Source organism: Macrobrachium rosenbergii, chromosome 21 (assembly GCF_040412425.1).
Source record: "Macrobrachium rosenbergii isolate ZJJX-2024 chromosome 21, ASM4041242v1, whole genome shotgun sequence".
NCBI lineage: Eukaryota > Metazoa > Arthropoda > Malacostraca > Decapoda > Palaemonidae > Macrobrachium > Macrobrachium rosenbergii.
In genome coordinates this window covers 12,420,568-12,443,195 of record NC_089761.1, presented here as the reverse complement: position 1 = coordinate 12,443,195, position 22,628 = coordinate 12,420,568, and the positions used below count along the sequence as shown (strand labels likewise).

Sequence of the window (22,628 nt, the reverse complement as noted above, 5' to 3'; positions counted from 1 at the left end):
TAGACAGGTTAAAGCCTCTATGCTTAAATGTTGAGCCAAGCATAGCCCTGTAGCCCTTAATTATAGAGGGCGACAATCTCCTAGCAGTCCTCAAGAAGAGCAAGAAGTCTGCTATCTGGCTCACAGAGGTTTCAGAAGAAGAGATGTTATTCTGTCCACATCATCATCTGAACACTGCCCACTTGGACTACTAAAGCCTGCTAGAAGCAGCTCTTTGATATCCAGCAATAGCTTCTGCAGCCCTACGTGAAAATCCTTTTGCTTTGACGAGGCTCCTGACAGTCTGAACCCTGTCGGGGCCAGAGCGGACAATCCTTGATGATACCTGCGAAAATGGAGCTGTTTGAACAATGACTGTTCTTGTGGAAGAAGACTTGGAAAATCCACAAGTAGTCACAGCAGGTCCGGAAATCATTCTTTCCTCATCCAGAATAGAGCGATGAGAGTCATAGACACATTTTGATGAGACCTGAGCTTGTTTAGCACCTCTTGAATCAACCCGAAGGAAGGGAAGGCATAAACGTTGAGGCCTGTCCTATCTAGAAGGATTGCATCCATCGCCCACACTAGAGGGGTCCCGGGACTGGACAGCAAAAGAGAGGAAGTCAGTTATTCCTCGACGCTGTGAAGAGATCTATGGAGGGCTTGCCCCAAAGCCTTCACAGATCGCTGCAGACTCTGGAATCTACGGTCCACTCTGTCAGGAGAACCTGGCGACCATGGCTTTACTTGTTCGCCAGAACATTCATCTTTCCCTGAACGAAGCGAGGGAGCAGCTTGACTTGTTTCTGCTCCACCCAGAGAAAGAGGTCTTTCCCTGCCTTGCAGAGTGAAGGAGTGGGTACTTCCCTGCTTGAGAATGTAGAACAGTACTGTCCCCAAAACTAGTGGAGAAAATGCCTGAGGGCCCAGGTGAATGGTTTTCAATTCTCTGACATTTGTTTGCAGCGACTTCTGGTCTAATGTCCACATTCCGGGCACCTTTTGACTTCCCAACAGAGCTCCCCAAACTATGGTGAGGTGTTGGAGTAGAATTCTAGGCTGGGGTTCAGAGGGAAGAGAGAGATCCCTTCTTGAAGACTCTCCTCTGATAACCACCACCGGAGGTCCTCTTTGATCTCCAACGTGACCGGGAAGACGATGGAGTCTGACTGAGTCTTCCTGCACCAACTCGCCTTCAGGAAGAATTGCAGGGGCTTCATGTGAAGTCTGCCCAACCTCACAAAAGATTCCACCAAGGCCACAGTTCCGAGAAGACTCATCCAACGAAGAGATGAACAGGTTGAGAGACTGAGAAACTCTTGCACCATTCGGAGACATGACTCGACTCTTTTGGGGCAGTGAAAAGCCTGAAAAACTTGAGAGTTCAGAGTCATCCCCAAATAAAGAATACTGAGTTGGAGTCATTTGAGATTCCTGAACATTGACCTGAATGCATAACTCCTGTGTTAGGCAAGGGGTTCTTTTTAAGTCCCTCGCGCACTGATCCTCTGACGAAGAGCAGAGAAGCCAGTCTTCCAGGTATAGGGATACACTGATCCTGAGAAGATGAAGCAACTTCCCAAGGGGAGCGAGAATTCGAGTAAAAACCTGTGGGGCCATGGCCAGGCCAAAGCACAGTGCCTGAAACTGGAGAACCCTGCCCTGAAAAATGAACCTCAGGAACTTTCTTGAGTCCGGATGGATGGGGACATGAAAGTAGGCATCCTGCATGTCCAGGGTGGCCATCCAGACCCCCTGATGGAGAGAGAGGACATGACAGAATGGTTCGTCTCCTTGTGGAACTTTGTTTTCACCACAAACAAATTCAGGGCACTGACATCCAATACGGGTCTCCAGCCCCCGAAGACTTGGAGACAACGAAAAGTCCGCTGTACAATCCTTCCGATGACTGGTCCACTACTTCCTCCACTGCTCCTTTGCGAAGGAGAGATTCTACCTCTTGGGCAAGGGCCGAAAACTTCTCAGACCCTGCCAAGTAAGCCATCAAGGTGATCAGCGACTTGGAAAGCGGCGGCTTCTGTTTAAAAGGAACGGAGTAGCCAGTTTTCAAAACCTGCACTACCCAAGGTTCTGCACCTCTGCCACTCCATTCCTTCCAAAATCGGTGCAACCTGGCACCTACCGGGGCGTGAAGGACACAGATCTCACTTGCTGGCGGCCGGTTTGGAAGAAGACTTCTTAAAGGACTTCACTGGAGGATGGAGGTTAGAGTGTGGTCTCTTCTGGGATCTGGCTCATCCTCCACAAAAGGGCTGCGGTTGCAGAGGATAGAAGGTCTTCGGAACGACTGCAGGAACTACCTTGGGGCGCTTCGAGGACTGCGCTAGCAGATTGTGCATTGATTTCTTCTGAAGCACAGAAAGAACCTCTTTCACAGTGTCCTGAGGGAAGAGGTACGACTTGTCAAGTGGAGCAAACATCAGAGCCGACTTCTCAATTGTGGTAACTCCCTTGGTAGCAAAGGAGCACCACAGCTTCCACTTCTTCAAAGAGCCCATCGCATATAAAGATGCCAGCTCTGCTGAACCATCTCTAACTGCCTAGTCCACACAAGAAAGCACATTCAGCCAATCCAAGGCAAAGTCCTCTGCTAAGACTGGACAGTCTTCAGTCTTCCTTGCCAGTGCTCCCACTGTCCAATCAAGGAAGCTAAAAATCTCCAGAACCTTGAAGATGTTGCGAACAAGGTGATCCAATTCTGGAGAGGAGAACATGACTTTAGCTGAGGCGAAAGCAGTGTGTCGCGTAGCGTCAACCAAGCCGGAGAAGTCCCCTGGGAGGAGACAGACACTCCCAAGGAAGGAGCTTCTCTGGTGGCATAAACCAGTACCTCCTCTTGAGAAGCTTCGAAGGAGGGAAGGCGAACGTAGCCTTACCTGAGTCCCTCTTAGAAGCCAGCCACTTGTTGACCTCTTTCAATGCTCTCTTCGAAGAGAAGGAGAGGACTAACTTAGGAAGGCAAGAGTCACCAGCTCGCTTCCTCATCAAACAAGCAGATGCAGCAGAATCCGAATCCGCAGGCTGAAAAAAATTCGGGAAGTTCACTAAAAGGAACCTGAGGAAGTTTGAATAGGCAGAAGAAGGGGCCAAATCATGGTCAGCTTCCTCCTCATCCAGCAATATCATAGACAATCTGGAATCCTCAGTCTTGGAAACAGTCTTCTTTTTCAAGAAGCTCATCATGTCATCAAGTTGACACCTAATTGGGGTCAAAGGTGAATCCTCTTTAGAAGATGTAAGAGGATGAGGAGGCGATGGTGCCAGGCGCTTACAAGGAGGAGTCGAGTGGTCCACAGTTGGTGCCAAACGAGCTGGCATGGATGCCTGAGTCAGTGCAGCTGGTGCCAAGCGCTCGGGAGAAGGCAGGCGCTCAGGAACACGCTAGTGCTTGGGCTGAGGCAGTGAGCGCTTACAATGAGAGTGCTTGGGAGACAATACCTGGCGATCTCCAGAACCGAGAGGCTCTGGACTGTCCCAAGTCGACTGACGAAGCTGCACTGATGAAGAAGAAGGAGGCGGATCAGTGAAGCTGCAGGAGGGTTGAAGAGTCACACTCTTAACAGGAGGCAGAGAGCTGTCCGCAAAAGCAGAATGCCTCCTCAAAGGATGAGAGGCAGAAGACCGAAACCGACGGTGCCTTCCATCAGATGACGAATCTTCAGACATATGATTTATTTTCTGCCGGCTCCTGATCGACATCAGTGATTTTTGGGCAGTACCTTTTGTCATTTGTTGGATTTGTTGTTTCAGTGTTGGTGACTTATTCAAATTTTGTGTGGCTTTTTTCAATTAGTGAATTGTTAGCTTTGGTTAGCATTTTTTTCTTAATTAAGATGTCAGATTCTAGCTTTTCTAGTTTTCGGTTTTGTACTGAGGGTTGTAAGACTAGGTTAAGTAAAGTGACATATGATTCTCATAGTGCATAAAATGTAGGGGGCAGGATTGTAATGGGGAGATTACATGTCCAGAATGCCAGGATTGGGATGAACATCAGTGGAAGGTTTATAGATCTCATTCTCATAAACTTGATAGAGATAGGAAGAGGAAGGCAGCTCTTAGAGCCAAAAATAGAGGCTTTCCAGTGGCACTCAGCCGCACCGGGGAGAAGACACCAGAGGTCGAAGGGGGCGACTGCCCATGGGCAAACCCTACCAGCCTCCCTTTGACCTCCGGTGTCTTCTCCCAGGTGCGGGTGAGCGGGACAGGGACCTTCGTCTAGGAGCACTGGTAGGACAGACAGCCATCTCCTTGGAAATCACCATACTCTCACTCTGCACTGCACTTGCACTGGGTGCACTATCACTGAGTACAGACACTTTATCCACAAAAACTTTAAAAGATAAACCTAGTTCCATAACCGCATTGGCCAGGAACTCAAACTTCTTATCGAACCTAGATTCAAGACTGGCAATGGTGTTGAGATCAGAAGCATGGGAACTTGGTAAAGGAGTTCACAGTAATACAGTAGGAGGACTCAGGATGGGAGAAAAAGACAGGATAAGAGGAGAAGAAATAGCGCTACCCTCAGCCACTTAAGGCAAAGGAGTAGCCTCTATTTTTGGCTCTAAGAGCTGCCTTCCTCTTCCTATCTCTATCAAGTTTATGAGAATGAGATCTATAAACCTTCCACTGATGTTCATCCCAATCCTGGCATTCTGGACATGTAATCTCCCCATTACAATCCTGCCCCCTACATTTTATGCACTATGAGAATCATATGTCACTTTACTTAACCTAGTCTTACAACCCTCAGTACAAAACTGAAAACTAGAAAAGCTAGAATCTGACATCTTAATTAAGAAAAAAATGCTAACCAAAGCTAACAATTCACTAATTGAAAAAAGCCACACAAAATTTGAATAAGTCACCAACACTGAAACAACAAATCCAACAAATGACAAAAGGTACTGCCCAAAAATCACTGATGTCGATCAGGAGCCGGCAGAAAATAAATTGAAGTTACCTGCAGAGTTGTACCTGTCAGTCCTGATAGTGGGCGGGACCCTGCCACCTACACTAGCGATGGTGGCGCCACCGCGAAATTTTAATTTTTGGTCTGCTGTGGTAGGAAGCTGGTAATTATGTAATTGCTTGGTAAACCACTTATATAAAAATGACATTTTTATGATACAGTAAAATAAAGTTTTATATATACAGTACTTACCAAGTAATTGGGTTGCTTATAATTTTACTCGTCGGCAGCTTAAATTTTGAAATTCATGGTAGCGCTAGTGTCGGTGTAGGTGACTAGTCCCCACCCATTTTCAGGGCACAAGAGGAGGGACTTCAACAGCGCAATTCAGTTGTTTTCTGCCCTTTCCATATGAGGGAAGGTGGGAAGCCTTGATTCGTAATTACTTGGCAATTATATATAAAAATTTATTTTATCATAAAAATGTCATTTTTAAATATGCAACTTACCAAGTAATTACAATGCTGAATCCCAAATTGACATGGAAGTGGGGTATATGGATTAACAACTCCAAAACATAGATGATAATGAGTTATAGGACAGCAAACTTAGCATTGGTACAATGCTTGTTGTTCTTTACCTGGTAAGAGAGGTGCTGCATGTAGATACTGCCTCTGTAGGGTGTGGGGAGTTGGCTGGACGCACCTCTACATCAGTGGGTACTTTGCAGCAAGGGATGAACCCGGTGACTAACAAAGTATACAAGAAGCCAGTTGCCCCCTGCCCTGGACACATACTGACCAACCAAATGACCAGAATCAATGAACACGAGCATCACCTACACCACAAAATATAAAAACACCACCCACCCATTAACGCTAAGACTGGTGGGTCTCCAGGTACACAGTACCCTCATGCTCTCCTTACGACTCAACGCCCAAGTTCAAGGCGAAGAGAAAAGGAAGGAAGAAAGACTTCCTACGCTTCCTCCCCCAACACCATGCCAGCCATGGATAACGGCCCTAAAGTACAGTATTACAATTTTCAAAAGTAGTTTCTACATCACTAAGATAATGGGTCACGAAGATAGACTTGCACCTCCAGTAAGTCGCTCAAAGAACTGATGATAAGAGACAGGTTGTGTCTGAAGGCTAAAGACGTGGAGACAGCTCTGATCTCATGAGCTTTAGCTTTGACAGACGTTAAAGCCTCTTCTCCAACTGAGAATGGGCCTCAGAGATCAAATCCTTCAAGAAGAAAGACAAGCCATTCTTTGATAGGGCACAAGACGGATTCCTAACTGAGCACAACAAATAACTTGTAGGGCCTCAAATCTTTTCCATTCTGTGCAAGTAGTACCTCAGTGCTCTCACTGGGCACAGAACTCTCTCCTCCTCATCTGGGCCTAGTATTTCCATCAAGCTTTTACCAGTGAAGGAACGAGGCCAGGGCTTGGTTGGGTCTTCATTCTTTGCTAAAAAGCCCAGGGTGAAGGAACATACAGCATCACCTTGGGAAAATCCCACTCTCTTGTCAAGAGCATGCACTTCGCTGACCCTTTTGGCGGTTGCTAACATCACTAGAAAGAGGGTCTTCCTGGTAAGCTCTCATAACGAAGCAAAACGAAGAGGCTCAAAGCAGGGTCTGGAGAGCCACTTCAGAACCACGTCCAGATTCCAAGAGACAGCCTCTTGCCCCTTGGAATTGGAGGTATTGAAGAATTTTATGAGATTGGACAGGTCTTGATTAGCAGAGAGATCCATACCTCTGTGCCAAAACAACGAATTCAGCATAACCCTGTATCCTCTGATCATAGAGGAGGACAGGCCCCTAGATGTCCTCTAGTACAGGAGAAATTCGGCAATGTCTGCTACAGAAGTCTTAGAAGACGAGATGTCATGTCTTCTACACCAGGCTCTGAAGAATGTCCACTTGGCTTGATAGCCTTGATAGCCTCTGAAGTTGCTCTTGAAAACCCCTTCTGTCTGAGGAGTTTCCTGACGGTCTGAACCCTGTCAGGGCCAGAGTGGACAATCCTTGGTGGAACCGCCTGAAGTGGGGTTGTCTGAGCAGACTTGGTTGCTGTGGTAACAACCTCGGGAGGTCCATCAGCAGCTTGAGAAGATCCAGGAACCATTCCTGTCACAGCCAGAACGGGGCCACTAGAGTCATCGTGAAGTTCTTGTGGTTGGGGAAAAAAAGGTAAGTATACCTTACTTTTACCAGACCACTGAGCTGATTAACAGCTCTCCTAGGGCTGGCCCGAAGGATTAGACTTATTTTACGTGGCTAAGAACCTATTGGTTACCCGAAGGATTAGACTTATTTTACGTGGCTAAGAACCTATTGGTTACTTAGCTTATTGTGGAATCCGAACCACATTATAGCGAGAAATGAATTTCTATCACCAGAAATAAATTCCTCTAACTCTTTATCAGCCGGCCAGAGACTCGAACTCAGGCCTAGCAAGTGCTAGTCCACAGCTCTACCGACTCGCCCAATGAAGAAGAGCTTTGTGGTTGCGGAACTTGCTGAGGACTTCTCATATCATGCAGAATGGTGGGAAGGCGTAGAGATCCTTGTTCAACCAGTCTTGTAGCATGGAGTCTGTTGCCCATACTAGAGGGTCTGGTACTGGAGAGCAAAAGACTAGTAGACAATGATTCTTGGACGTCGCAAACAGATCTATAAGAGGTCTCCCCCACAGCTTCCACAGATCTTCGCACACCTGCGGATGAAGAGTCCTCTGTGGGGAGTATCTGACTGTGATGGCTCAACCAGTCTGCAAGGACATTGAGCTTGCCCTGAATGATCCGCGTCACCAACTTGGTCCGGTTGTGATCTGCCCATAACAGGAGAGTTCTCGCTGCTTCACAAAGGGAAAACGAATGAGTCCCCCTTGCTTCTTTATATACATCAGGCCTGTAGTACCACTCTTTTGTATGGCCACTACTTGACTGCAGACTGCTGAAGCAAAATGCTGAAGGCCCAGCTGAACTGCCGTCAGCTCTTTGAGGTTGATGTGCCAGTGAATCTGCTCCTGGGACCAAGTTCCTGACACTTCTTGGGTGCCTATAAGCACTCCCCAACACAGATCTGACACGTGTGCATACCTTCTGAAAGCCTCCTTCTGACTTCCACCACCAGAGATGCTCCTTGATTTCTTGAGATATCGGGAAGACCAATGTGTCTGGATGAGCTTTCCTGTCCCAGCTGGCCCGCAGATAAAACTGAAGAGTTCTCATATGTAGCCTTCCTAGGAAAACAAACTGCTCCGTTGAGGCTAAGGTACCTAGAAGGCTCATCCATTGGTTCGCCTAACAGGTTTGGCGGGTGAGGAACTCATCGACTTTCTTCAGGCATGACTGAACTCTTTTGGGTGACGGAAAAACCTGAAAATCTGAGTTTACCATCATCCCCAAATAGAGATTTGTCTGTGACGGAACCAGCTGGGCCTTCTGAAGGTCGATTAGCAGACCCAATTCTTCTGATAAATGAAGGGTCTTCCGAAAGTCCTCTATGCACCTCTCCTTCGACAGCAATCTAAGGAGCCAATCATCTAAGAGGGAGATGTTTATCGCCAGCACATGAAGCTACTTGGAGAACAGAGCAAGGACTCGGGTGAGCACTTGCGGAGTGGTCGAGAGGCCCGAATACTTCTCGGATCCTACTGAGGAGGCAGTCAACGTGATAAGCATGTTGACTAATGGGGGCTTCTCCCTGAATGGGATGGAGTAGCCCTGTTCCAGCACTGCACGATCCACCCCTCCACTCCTCTTGTGCTCCACCTCTCCCAGTAATGGAGGAGCCTGGCTCTTATTGGCGCATGAAAAGGATCCTCAGTTCCGAGCAGCAGGCTTGGGAGAGGGCGAGGGCTTCTTAAAAGGTTGGAACGAGAAGCGCAGGTTCATCCTAGGCCTAGACTGGGCTCTGAGTCTGCCACCTTGAAAGGGCAGAGGCTGAAGTGGAGAATGGGTCCTGGTACTTGTTGATGGAGACTCCCTGGGACGTCTAGACGAGCTAGCTGAAAGGTCCTGTATACTTTCTTCTGAAGTTCCGAAGAAATGTCGCTGATAGTAGACTGAGGGAAGAGGTGCTCGCGATTGAGAGGAGAATACATCAGGGCAGACTTCTGAGAAGCCATGACACTCTTCATAGTAAAAGAGCACCTGAGATCTCTCTTCTTCAAAACTCCCATCGCATAGAGAGAGGCTAACTCTTGAGAGCCATCTCTGATGCCCCTATCTGTGCACAACAGGGCATTCAGCCAATCCGATGCAACTTCCTCAGGGAGTGAAGAGCAATTCTTAATCTTGCGGGCTAAAGCCCCCATTGACCAGTCTAAAAAGCTTAAAACTTCAAAGATCACGAACAAGTTTTCAAAAGGTGGTCGAGTTCCGTAGGGGAGAACATCACCTTAGTGGTGGTGAAGGTTGACCTCCTAGACAAGTTAATAAGTCCTGAGAAGTCCCCCTGGGAGAATGGAAGCCACTCCCAGTGAGGGAGCTTCTCTGGTCTCGCACGAAGAATACCTCCAGCGCACAAGATGAGAGGGGGATAGCTGAAGGAAGACTTCCCCTGCTCGGATAGCTGAAGGAAGACTTCCCCTGCTCTCTCTTCTCCAGGAGCCAGCCATCCATCGTTAAGAGCCTTCCTAGCAGAAGATGAAACACCATCTCCGGTGACTTGGAGGAGTCACAAGGCTTGTCACTAATGAAAAACGCTGAAGCCGCCGGGGAGGTAGGGGCCGGAGGCAAGAAGAATCCCAGAAAGTTCTGCAACAAGTACGTCAATAAAACTGCATAAGCTGTTGGAGGGGAGCCCTGATCCACGTCACCAACTTCACCTTCATCCACAGATGAAACAAGGAATAGAAGCAAATCTTAGGGGCCTGGGCTGAGGAAGGTGGCTCTCTCTTGAACAAATTTAAGATGTCCGCCAGCTGACACTGAATGGGAGCTAGTGATGGGTCTGTTGTGTCTGCAGAAGGCATCTGAGCTGGAATCTTGGGCGCTGAAGGGCACTTGGGAACTGAAGGGTGCTTGTGCGATGAGGGGCGCTCAGGTGTAACTGGAGGAACGGGCGCTAATGGGCGCTTTGGCAGTAATGGGAGCTCAGGAACTACCAAGCGTCCGGGCGCTGCTGGGAGATCGGTTGCTCTTGGGAGCTCGGGCGCTACTGGGTGCTCACGAGACGACGAGAAGCATCTTGGAGCACACAAACGCTTGGCCTCACACACACAGGATACACTGGAGAAAAGCTCCTGCTGCAGGGGTTCCCTAAATTTCTTGTAAAGCACTGGAGGGGAGCGGATTGTGTCCGCCACAGGCCTTTTCAGCGGCTGCGATTCATCACTGAAGCGCCAGCAGTGCCTATTCTCGGGACTGGAAGCCTCGGAACTCGAGGATAGCCTACTCACTTCAGTTTGGATGCTTTTCCAATGGCTATCCTTTGTCGCAACCTGGAAAGTTGCAACAGGTCCGACTGAGGCGACATTGCCTGTGGGCAGACCCCACCGACCTCCCATGGTCCTCTGGTATGATTGCTCCCAGGTGTAGGGGAGTATGCCAGTGACCTTTGCCTGGGAGCATCGGCAGGACGAGCAGCCACCACCTCTACTGACACTTCATTAACACTAGCACTTTTTTCCACTTTGTCCATAAGGACATGCACTGAAGCACCCAACTGGGTCACAGTATCCACAATTAACCCCATTTTGACATCAAAATTATGTATGTGTTTTGACTCGAGGCTGGCAAAAGGACCAGGTTCAGAAGCAAGAGAGCAGGGTAGAGGAGTAGGCTGAATAGCTGGAGAATTGGGAGCAGGTGACACAGCAGGATCAGGTAAAGGTAAAGCAGGAATATCGTCATCAGCAGAACTAACAATGGTCTTGCTATCTGCTGTCTGTTTTTCGGCTCTAGCAGCTGCCTTACGTTTCCTGTCTCTGTCTAATTTCGCTAAATGAGACCCCAAAACCTTCTATTTTCTAGCATCCCACTCTGAACATTTTGTCACATGTTCGATCAACTGAACAGTCCTGTCCCCTACATTCTACTCATATAGAGTGAGAGTCATATTTCTCTTTAGTGAACCTACTATTGCAGCCTTTGCTGAAATAGCGCAGGCTAGCAGCGCTAGAGTCCGACATATTAGGCTAAGTCTAAGAAGTTAACATTCAAGTTATAATATAAATCAAATTGAAGAAAAAGCGTCCTTACAAAAGCCGTAGGCTACCAGTACTTCACCCAAAGAAGAATCTCAAAAGGAAAAGCGACGAAAGCCAAAATTTAAGCTGACTGCTTGCAACTGAACCATTGTCAGAGTCGGCACAAAAACAACCGAATCACGCTGTTGAAGTCGCTCCTCTCATACTCTGATCTCATACCCCGAAGTGGGCGAGGACTTGTCACCTACACCAACACTAGCACTACCACGAATTTCAAAATTTTTAAGCTGCCAGCAAGTGAAACTGTAAGCAATGTAATTACTTGGTACGTTTTACATATATAAAAACTTATAGTAACAGTTAAGATAAGAAGATCCCTCTCAAAAAAGGAATGTCTCACCTGTCACCTCTTCATTCATTTCAAAAGCTAAATGGCATATGGTTTGTAAGCTATTTCTAGGCATTAAGGCATAAGTAAAGAAGTTTGTAGTTCACATAATACATGGTAATTTTTCAGACCACAAAATCTATATACTGTCCTAATGTCAGCAACATATAAAATTTTTGAAGCTATTTATATTTTTCCTAGGTATACAACACAAGCTGGAACAGTCACTGAACTTAGTAACAAGGCTGTTAACTGCTGGTTAAGGGAGTTGAGTGGGGAAATACCCCTCACGCACCTACCAACACTGGTCACTTTTCATTCTACAACAGGGACCAAGGGGGCTGCTAAGGTGGGTTAACCGTATAAAATGCTCGAGTTTGTACACTTAGGGAAAAATGCAAATTGCCTCAAAAATTTGTTATTTCTTCCTACAGGTATACAACCATTGCCTTTTATATTAAAAGACATACCCATTAGTTGAGAAGTAGTCCCCAACTGAATGGAGGTGAACGCCACCCAGATATGCCATGCTCCAATTTGCTCGTACAATCAGGAAGCTATGACTCCTGTAAACCCCTACCACTGTAGTCTGAAAAAATGACTCACCAGAGCAGCAGGACCCTGCATGTGTGAGGGTACTCAAGTGAAAAAGAAACATTAGAGAACCATGAAGATTCCCATATGGGAATTCAAAGCAGAAGGCAGCTACTCCTGGTCAAATCCATAACTGGCCCAGCAAGTAGCTTTACCTATGCCCACTCCACCATGCTGTAAGAAGAGCAGAAAGAGACATCTTAGAAACTACACTAGGATTGGGTGCTCAAAGTGCAGGTACCTGTATCCAGCACAGTTTATACTCTGGTATAAATACCAATCCAGAATAGAATTAAGGGAAAGAGAAAGTCCAGCCACTCTGTATTCCTCCCCCAGGTTTAAGCTAATGGATTCAGGTGAAATATTAATCTGTCTAAGCAGAGCTGGGAGCCTACACACCACCTGTACAGCATCCTTCGCAGGTCAAAGAAAATATCTAGGAGCCTGTGGGTGATGTACCTCTGGTAGAAAGAGGAAAGGGATGCCTACAACCTAAACAACTGCCCTCACTGCCCAGAAGCACCACAAACTCCATCCAAAACAGCTAATAATGTCCTACTCCTTGACTTCATGTATCCTCGAACAAGAGGGTGACATCCCACTTAGAGAGTCATAAACTCATCTGGTACCTCAGAACCAGAGAGGGAAGGATGTTTCTGGACACCACCTCCTATGTCAGCCTTAGACAAAGAACAGGAGCCTGGTACAACAACCTAAGAGCCCAGGTCCTCCATGATGTGTCTTATGGCTCACACTGAGCATAAGAAGTATCCTATCTGGAATCACCAATCAAAGTCTACGTTAGAAGATGACAAGTTCTGAGACTCCTCTCAACATTCAGGACAGGAAAAAAAAAAAAAAAAAAAAAAAGAGGGAGAGACCCTCATCCCAACAAGACCAGACAAAATTCAAGAAAAAAACTCCTTTCTACTCTTTGCCAGACTGCTGGTCAAAATAACTCACTAGAGAGAGAGGACTCTTGAGAAAGCTTTGCCCACAAGCTAGTAAAGCACTTGGTGTACCTCCAGTTCAAGAGAAAAACACTGCTGATAACGGAAAAGCATGTTCTATACGATCTGTTAAGTATGGATAACACCACCAAGTGGGGAAATCCAAGGTCTCTGGACTGAAGATTGAGTTACACCTGAGCGCAAGCCGTAAAGCACAGCCTGACAAGAGACAGTCTCAGCAAAGGTGAACAAGGAGTGAGCGACCTGCTGAACTGGCACCAACCGGAGGGGCACCTCCTTTAATGAGAAACAGCAGCACTGGATACCACTTGACTATCAGCCACAAGGAGTATCCACGGTCAATTTGAAAACAAAAGTGATCAACATTTCTGATCACCCAATGAGGAGAAACAGGTTCAGTTATTTGGATACTTACCTACGGTTAAAATCAGCTTTATCTTTGTGCCGTTTGGTGCGATAGGCATTTAAAAAAATCAGAATATTCTTGGCTAACCCATGAGGACTGTCACTGTAGTCATCTGTTTTCCCATCAGATGGTGCTAGAATGTTTACATTCTTGTCATATTTCTTCATGACCACCCACTAAGATGTGGCGAGGTTGGGTGGGTTTCCACTTTAACAGTAAGTATCCAAATAATTAATTTTATCATGAAAATTATCATTATTTGGAATGAATCTTACCTACTGTTAAAGTTAGCTGACTACCACATTGAATAAGGATGGTGGGTTAGTACAGCCAGAGAAACAGGGTTCAGCCAAGTGAACTAAAAGCTTTTTAAAAAGGGGAGAAAAAGCTTCTCAACATTCCTGCATGATGTGTGATCCTTACCGGTAAGTACTGTCGCCAGACGCTGGAACCACAACAGGGTGTAAGGTCCTTATAGCGAGACTTGCAGAGGGTCCTTACAGGGAAAAAAGGACTATCTTATAGGGAAATGGTGACTTTTGTGCAGAGTTGAAAGCCCATAACTGACAGTCCAAAACTAAAGACAACTACCACCATCAGATAAGTGTGCCTTCATGCTCCCAAAAATTCAATAACGCGATTTCATACAATTAACGATAAAATAGAAAGCATGGTTACTACCATATTTGGCTCATGAGAAAGAGTCCCTGCCACAACAAAAGGACTAAGGGCTTAATACCTCATTTAAAAATTGAACATTGGCAAATAATGAGGCAAAATCAGTTATAACTTCCCTGAACTTCAGGACAACCTTCTCTAGAAGGTTTTAAAGAAATAAAGATATGTTTACAATACAGAAGCCATGAGGATTATTTCCAAAAAAAAGATAAACACTCAAGAATCAATTCTGTGTGCATAGACTTTACCCATCTTGGACACAGGAGAGTTTGGCCTTCTAACACCACAGATAAAATTCTTAACTTCTCCTCTTACAGTTATGTCTGTCCAGGTAAACCCTCAAGAGTTCTAACTGGACATAAGACAGCCATTATTCCATTGCTACCTAATCAGTTAGATTATGTGCTGTCACAAATCAGGGAAAGGCTTTCAATTCTAAATCTTTTCTCTAAGCAATGAAAGAAAAGAGAGGTTGCCACTACAGCAAAGCCAAAAATCAAAGAAAGGGCTTGAAGCTCACTAATATAAACTCTTAATAGTTCTACAGTAATCTGGACAAAAAAACAGCCACTTCATTGCCTACCAAAGCAGTTAAATTAGGCACTGTAAAAAAAAAAAACTGGGAAGGGCTTCCACCTCTAAATCTTTTCTCTAAGCAATGAAAGAAAACAGAGAGGTTGCCACTACAACAAAGTTCCCAAACAAGTAAGGGCTTGAGGCTCACTAATACAATTTGCCGCAACAAGTGCTAAACAGAAAGTGTCTTCAAAGTTCTTAAGTGATGCCTTATCAGAGGGCTAACCGCGGTTAACATCTGAACGATTACATCTAAATTTTCTTGTAAAACATGTTTGGAAGATGAAATTTCCAGCACACAAGATTGAAAACCTCATCAAACCTTAAACTGTGAGCAATATTCCAGTCAGCATAAGGCAGAACTGAAAGCGAGTAAAGTGGTATCCTTGATAGTTGTGACAGAAAACTGCTTTGTGTACCCGAGATTCTGGTAGAGCTTAAAATAGGATACCTAGTGGTACGGGTGCTGGATATCACTCAAGACAAGCATCAAGATCAAAAACTAACCACTGTTATTGATACACAAATCTAACAGTGGAGAGCCTTCTAGATTTAAGGATTGTTTCCTTGGACATCTAGAAATGCCATAGTTCATAACAGACAATACACAATCTCCACACAGTGAGATAAAGATTTTGAGGCTTGATGGAATCTTCTTGAATAAGACTGTCTGAAAAGATCCTTCCTAAACAGAAGACAACAAGGAGCATCTACCGCCCGGAAAGAAAGATAGGAGAACCATTAACTTGGGGCCACAAATGCACTATCAAAATCATCCTTGTGATCTGCAAATTTCACAACTTAGTGAATATTTCCTCAAAACAGCAAATGGAGGAAAAGCATAAAGGTCTAGATTAAATCATTCTTGAAGGAAAGCGTAAACTGCCGATGCTTGAGGATCCTGGCATAGAGGGCAGTAAACTAGTAGTGTGGTGTTTTGGGCAGTCGTGAACAGATGGGTGTTTGGGTCTCCCTAAAGGTTCCACAACTTCTGGCAAACCTGAGGACGAGGAGACTATCTGACTGGAGACCTTGCCCTTTTCTGCTGGGATGGTCTTCAAACAAAGCTTTTACTAGGGCATAGCAAAACAAGGTAATGGAATGACTTTGCTGGACTCTTTCCAAAGGATAAGATATAAAGTAGTTCCTATTAGTTTGAACAAATCTCTTGATTTGTGTCCTTGCCATCTCATGTAAGAATCGAGACTTGCCACGGCTATTCTAAAATGCTCAAAGCTGTAGGATGTTTACACTTCCACTTCCCGACATCAGATGTTTCCAAGAATGGCCCCTCAATCTGCCTCCGAGACATCTGAGGACAGTGTAAAGGTTCTTGAGGCCTACACACCAACCCACTATAGTCCTCTAAAGTTGGAAAAATTGTTTATGCATTTCTCTCTTGGAAAAACCTCCAAGAGATAGTTGATCTTCATCCCTGGATAAACAACTGACTGGATCTGAAAAGCATAGAAAGTCAACCTTGAACAAATGTGCACTCCTAATGCTAGACATAAAACATAATTCTCATAATAAAAACAAAATGTGAGAAATGAACCAGTCATCCAAATAAGAAAGAACTACAGTATTGTACTCTGATACCAAGTACATGAATCCATACCGCTCAGACTTCGACTCACAGGAGAATACTTTATTTCGACTGAAGGAGTACCAGGAAGTGGAGGTATGTGTCCTACATGTTGATAGAACTTATCCTTTGCCCTTCTGGAAAACTGCCAGGATCAAACGGAATGACTCACCGAAAAGGGAGTAATAAGAATAAACTTGAGACAGGAAATGCTCATGGCTCAAAGGCCTTGTTGAATAACAACTGTCCAATCTAGACTTCCAAACTCTGAGCTTTCCTGTGTGAAGAGTGTGAGAGAAGGATATCAGGAAGTTGATAGGGGTAAAATATAATAAAAAGTAAAAAGTATCCTCCCCTTAGGACTATCATTACCAAATGTTCTACTTGATGCTTTTCTAGACAGTTCTGAAAATCTGCACACGGCCTTCTCAGGATCCACACAACCTACTGAACTGGGAGTCCAAAACTTCAGTTATGGTTACATGTGTAAAGTTTATAATCTTATACGGTACATATCTACATACGTACATTCATATACATACATATTTGCACATGCATGCAATAACATTACACATATATATGCTTACATAACGTACATACATATATACATACATAAAATAACAATCACATGCAAGTATTACACTTGCAGTAATCAAGCTGTAGTGTTAGAACAAAATACCAAAATCAAAGGTACTTTCACCTCATAATTAGGCCCAATTACCTTACCTATAGAGGAGACTTCTCTACCTTGGTCCAAGAACTAGAAACTTGCAAATTGAACAGAGGAAGGTGAAAAAACATATATCGAAAGCAAGTCCTAACCCAGATCTAAGCAGCTTCAAAACTGGAAAAGATGCTGTAGCATCTGAGAACCAGCATAAAGGAAACACTTCTGAGGTCGCCTCTGAAGAACACATTACGCCAGCAACATGCTGGCACATCGTCTTATTTGGTTGGTTCCTAAGAGCTCAATCTACAAACACAGTTGTGAGTACAAAACACTGCTTGTGTTAGGAGCATAGCTATTAAACATTAAACAGTTACGTATTTAGCTTCATATTTCATTAAAAACATAGTAAGATAAAGTAATACTCTTGTGACTGTTCATCCATTTCCCAAAGGCTCTACTTCAGGAGAATGTACCCTACCATAATCAGAGTTAACTTCTTACTCATTTTAACAGGAGCCGAGGTAGAAGTAAACTAAAGAGTCCTGGTTAACAGATTCAATTTGGCAAAAGGAAGAGAATACAGAACAAAGCGAGCTATGCACTGCTTAAATACTAAAGGAGAATCAACCAAAACATGGTTGAAACTCCTCTAGTCCAAACAGAGGAACTGAGGTGGAGGAGGTGAAATACAGCCAGAACGTGAGTAATGACAACACAGAATGCCGGGTGAAAATACCGGATGGAGGAACAGGTAGCATTTAGGTGGAGAAGGGAGAGGATTCTTGTATGACATCACCACATAACCTTGACAACAATCAAGTATCCTCTGCGTGGATTGACGTCATCATGTAGCAGTGACAACAGTCGGAGAGACTGCACAACACTTCAAAGAGGCAATTATCGAGAAGCTGTGCTAAAATAAGGCCAACTCGCTCTAGTTAAAGAGGCGGTGGAAGAGGAAGAACCACTATACGAAAAGGAATAATTGTCACTAGGTGACGAATATGAGGCAACAGAGGGGAAAAACTGAGCAAGAGGGGGCAAAAGATAACAGACGAACGGACGCGGTTCAGAACTACTGAAGTAATTGTAATACGTCTGAAACCGTAACTCTACCGGTTCACATACATCACAATCATTCTTTCTAAAAGGGATGTTAAGTGAGCCAGCAAGTACTGCCAACTTAGCAGAAAAAACTGCTATGTTTAGCCAATTTCAGCTTGTCACAGCTGGCAACATGGACCCAGCAAATGTGAGTGTCAACCACTAAACTCACCACGAGTTTGGCACCAAACCTGAACTGGGAAAAACGGATAAGAGAGAGTTATCAAAGGGAATAGAACATTGGTCCGCAGACACACCTTGGTTCCCTGTCAGAGGAAACAACCAACTGACGCAGGGTAGTCCAGATGGCGGGCTACAGACAGATGCCAAGGCTCCCACACCTTCTCTCTCATGGGGAAAACCGAAAAGGGACGAAAACTGGGGGGGAGGGGGGCACCATGGCCCTAATATTTTTTACTGAAATCCTAACTAATAAAATATATGTAAATAATTCTTTTTCTCTTGAACCGCATAGGGAGCAAAAGAAGGCGGAGGAGAATGAGAGAGAGGGATTAACCTAAGCTATCGGGTAGGTTAATGAAGGAGAAGCAACACCAGAAGACAAAAGGAAAAGACTGGGTAGGCTTCTGGTGTCCCCTAACTATATGTTTATGTAAATATCACCCTCTAACACCTTCCGATACTACACAAAATTTACATCCTCTCATTAGATCACTCAAAAACTACACATCAAGAAAACCAACCTTATGCCTAAGCAGCTAGAATAACATAGGCTACGAGGTCATCTTGCAAAATCTAAACATTCGGTTATCAAAAAGTCTTTCCTATACAGCCTAATGCTTTATCTCTGCTTGTTGTAGATGGCATAAAGTAAAAACAGAAACAAACACTGTACAGGAGAAAATTAGCCAGAAATCAACAAAATATTACAAATGCCAATCCAACCGTCCATATAACAGGTTGGCATGAAGAAATATGACAAGAATGTAAACATTCTAGCATTATCTGGTGGGAAAACAGATGACTACAGTGACAGTCACTGCAGGTTAGCCAAGCATATTCTGATTTTTATAATATAACTTCCATTATTATCCCAAGGAAATGGGATGCTGCCAAGTTCTGTTCAGCATGGAAACTACGAAAATGAACATAAGGACAACCCCCATATCAAACTGGAATTTTCCCCATCTGACAGAGAACTATTCTATACCAAATTGACTCCAACCACTGGGCTAGTCTAGCCCACTCCTAACAGGCAAACAGCTCAACAGTGTGACGAACCATTAACTCGTACATCTACAAATGCTTCCAAACAAAATGAAAGCAAAGCCATCCTCTTTGCTCAGCAAAGTACCCCCATGGTTGTGCGGTAACAAGAGCAATATCAAATTACCTATTAACTATTCTCTGAAGTCTGCAAGGAAGCAACACTTCTCATACTCCAAAAATGTTGATCTACTGATGAGTCAAGTTCTGAAGTCAGAAGAAACCCACGAACAATGCTAAAGAGTATCCTAGCCCTCCTCTGGTGCATCTGTGAACCAATGAATTTCAGGAGGAGAGAGAGTTCACAGAATTGGCTTGCAACAGGGGAGAAGGAAAATCAAGGGGAGCTGAAGATGGTGACCGTGAGACAATATGTGACTGAGGACAACCTGCAAAAGCCAATCAGATTGTTTCTGCCAGGACAGGCATCGGGCTAAAGAGCATAACCAAGAACTTGTATAATTGGTCAAGAGATCCAACTTCCATCTTTTTTCTTGGCCTCTTAAAAAGGAGAGGGACTCTCACTCCCAGAAGAGAAGCCCAGCCCAGGAAATGTCCACTGACCAGGTAACAATCAACATGTATACCTAAGAAAAGTCTAGGACATTCAGATGGGAACCCAGAATCCACTGGCAGAGCTGTCTTTACTTCAAAACTACTTTTGAAAATGAAGGACCTATAGCAGACAATAGATAAGAGAAACTTACAGAGTTCTGATAGATGTACTCAAAAGTACTGTACATGTTTCTTGAGATTGTCTAAGCATAAAGTCATTCCCTGAGATGGACTACTGCATGACTTGCACCATTCTGACAAAAGAAAGTATGCAGAACATACTCCTTACTGATTAGGGTTCAAAGACCCTACTCCAGTCCCAGTTGCCCTATCACTCAAGAGAGGTGCCAGTGAAAAACTTCAACGATTGGCCCTTCATAACTTCTAGTGCCTTTTTCCATCATCTCTTTAAACCTTGTTGCCAAGGCTACAGATCTTGGAGAAACTGAAGGGGAAGGTAAGATGATATCAGTAATTGACAAAGGGAAAGGAGGCAGTCTTGATATGATTACAAAGGCTTGAAGTATTTAGGACTCCATTCCCTGTCCCCATATACCACTAAAGGCATGAAAAGTAACTCTAAATGGACAGAAGAGCTAAATAAATTTCCAAGAGAAGTTGACTTCTCCCAACCCAAGAACCCAACGGCCCAACAGTTCCTAGAGGTAGGGGTTAACAAAATACTGCTCCCGTTTTTATTGCTGACTTCATGTCACCTCTGGAAAGGGGTACCATCGAGTTTACCACTGATCCAACATTCATCTCTCTTCACTTGAGGAAAGTGAGAGAATAAGTGTTGACAGTAACAATGGGAAGAAATGAGAGATCAGTAACAGTGGGAAGGAAAGAGAGATCTGTGATCCCTTCCTGCCCCAGTTTGTGCCTGACTTCCCCTTCATGCAAAATCTAATACGCTATGACTTTCATTTCTGTTGCGGAAGGAGTCACAAATGATGCTACTCAGGTATCCTCTACAGTAGTGAAGAAGTTGTCCACTTGATCGGAGAGTTAATCCAATTCAAAACACAACAAGTAGAACACAACCACAGCAGTCTGAACAACTGCTTTGCTTGCTGCTTGAACCTCCAAGTACTCCGTTCAATAAGGTTCACAAAAGAATGGCAGTTATTACTTCCAAGCTTATCGACAGCCCAACTCTGCTGTTGGGGTACTGAAAGGAGGTAAGGACCTTTAAAAGTATAAATTCCCTAAGGTAAATGCTGGGCTTCCCACAAAGAGCCTGATGCATTAATAACCATGAGTTCTTCCCCTGTAATTTTTCTCACAACAATTTTGGTTAAAACACAACCTATCAAAATCGTGATATACAATCTGTATACTTCCATTAGATCAGTTAAAAATAAACTTACTGAAGCAAAGCCATCATGTCCTAGTCAACAGACTAAAATGTCATGTGTATATCATCACAGGGAATTGCATCACAAACATCCATTATATCTGTACACAATAAAGCCTATGTACCCACTGACAAAAAGATATGAGAGCTACACATCTTCAGGGAAAGCATAGGCTCATAAACATTGCTTGACTGATCAATCTATACATTTTAGGCATACATGCCAAGCACTATAGCTACTAAGGCTAAACATTACAGGTAGTCTCCGGGTTATGACGGGTCCGGCTTACAACATTCCGAGGTCACAACACTTTTCAAATATATTCATCAGAAATTATTTCCTGGTTTACGACGCATGTTCCGGGGTTACAACACTTATCATGCCAATCTGACGTAAGAAATATGGCTACAAAATGGCAGAATAATCAAAATTTGGAGGTTTTTTTATGAAACTCAAAAAAATGTAGTTTACATCGTTTTCAATACACCCAAAGCATTAAAAGTAAGGATTTCTTAGGATTCTTGATGATTTTTGACAATTTTTTGGCTGATGACAATTTTCAGCTTACGAGGCGGCATAGGAATGGAACCCCTGTACTTGAGACAGTGACAGAAGGTGCTATAATCTGAAAGACCATACCAGACTGAGTGTAACATAATTGCATACATATTGATCCTCACAGCACTTTTAGTATCATAAATAAACTGGATGTATGTTGTACACCATCAGTAGCCCAACATCCATTCAGTCTGGCAACAGTATACACAATGAAGGGAGTAGACAGCATTAAGTCAACCATGCTTGCCCAGAAAGGCAAGAGGGAGAAGCAATGCAGATGGGCAAAGAAGCTCAAGGTCACTACACTTTCCGTGTACTTAAGAGAGATAGTGAAATGTGCTTCACAACATCTGTCAGTTTTCTCAGTTTCTGTAGTAGCCACCAGTTCTTCCAACAAAGAAGGGTTCACACCAGTCTTCAATTCCCTCACCCGTTCCCAATCCTGTTCAGAAACAGAAGCACCTCTCATCAGAGAAGGCAGATGAGATCTAGCAGTTTTGATGTCTGAACAGAGTTCAGACCCCAAAACCACCCACTCCCATACTCAGTCGTGACTGAGCAAGAAAATGGGGGGGGGGTGGACAAGAACATGCACTGCTTCTCTCTGCCAGCCAGCCAGCCACACACACACACACACACACACACACACACACACACACACACACAACAAGGGCACACCTAGCAAGAAGGTAGTGCTGGTTGAACCCCATCCCCTCCCCTGAAGGAGAGTGTAAAGAACAACCCATCCTGTAGCTAGAATTTATGGAATCCAAAGACCATGTACTCCACACAAACAGGCTTACTGATAAGGGTTCAAAAAACTCAGGAAGTCCAGTAGTATCGGTAGCTGGATAATGCCTCCTGTCCTCCCTCC

At 44.5% G+C, this 22,628-nt stretch overlaps 1 protein-coding gene across 5 annotated transcripts in view; it reads right to left on the bottom strand.

Moving 5' to 3' along the window:
* Window positions 1-22,628, bottom strand: part of LOC136849677 (uncharacterized) — a 193,692-nt gene that overhangs the window by 85,541 nt on the left and 85,523 nt on the right. The window lies entirely within an intron of this gene.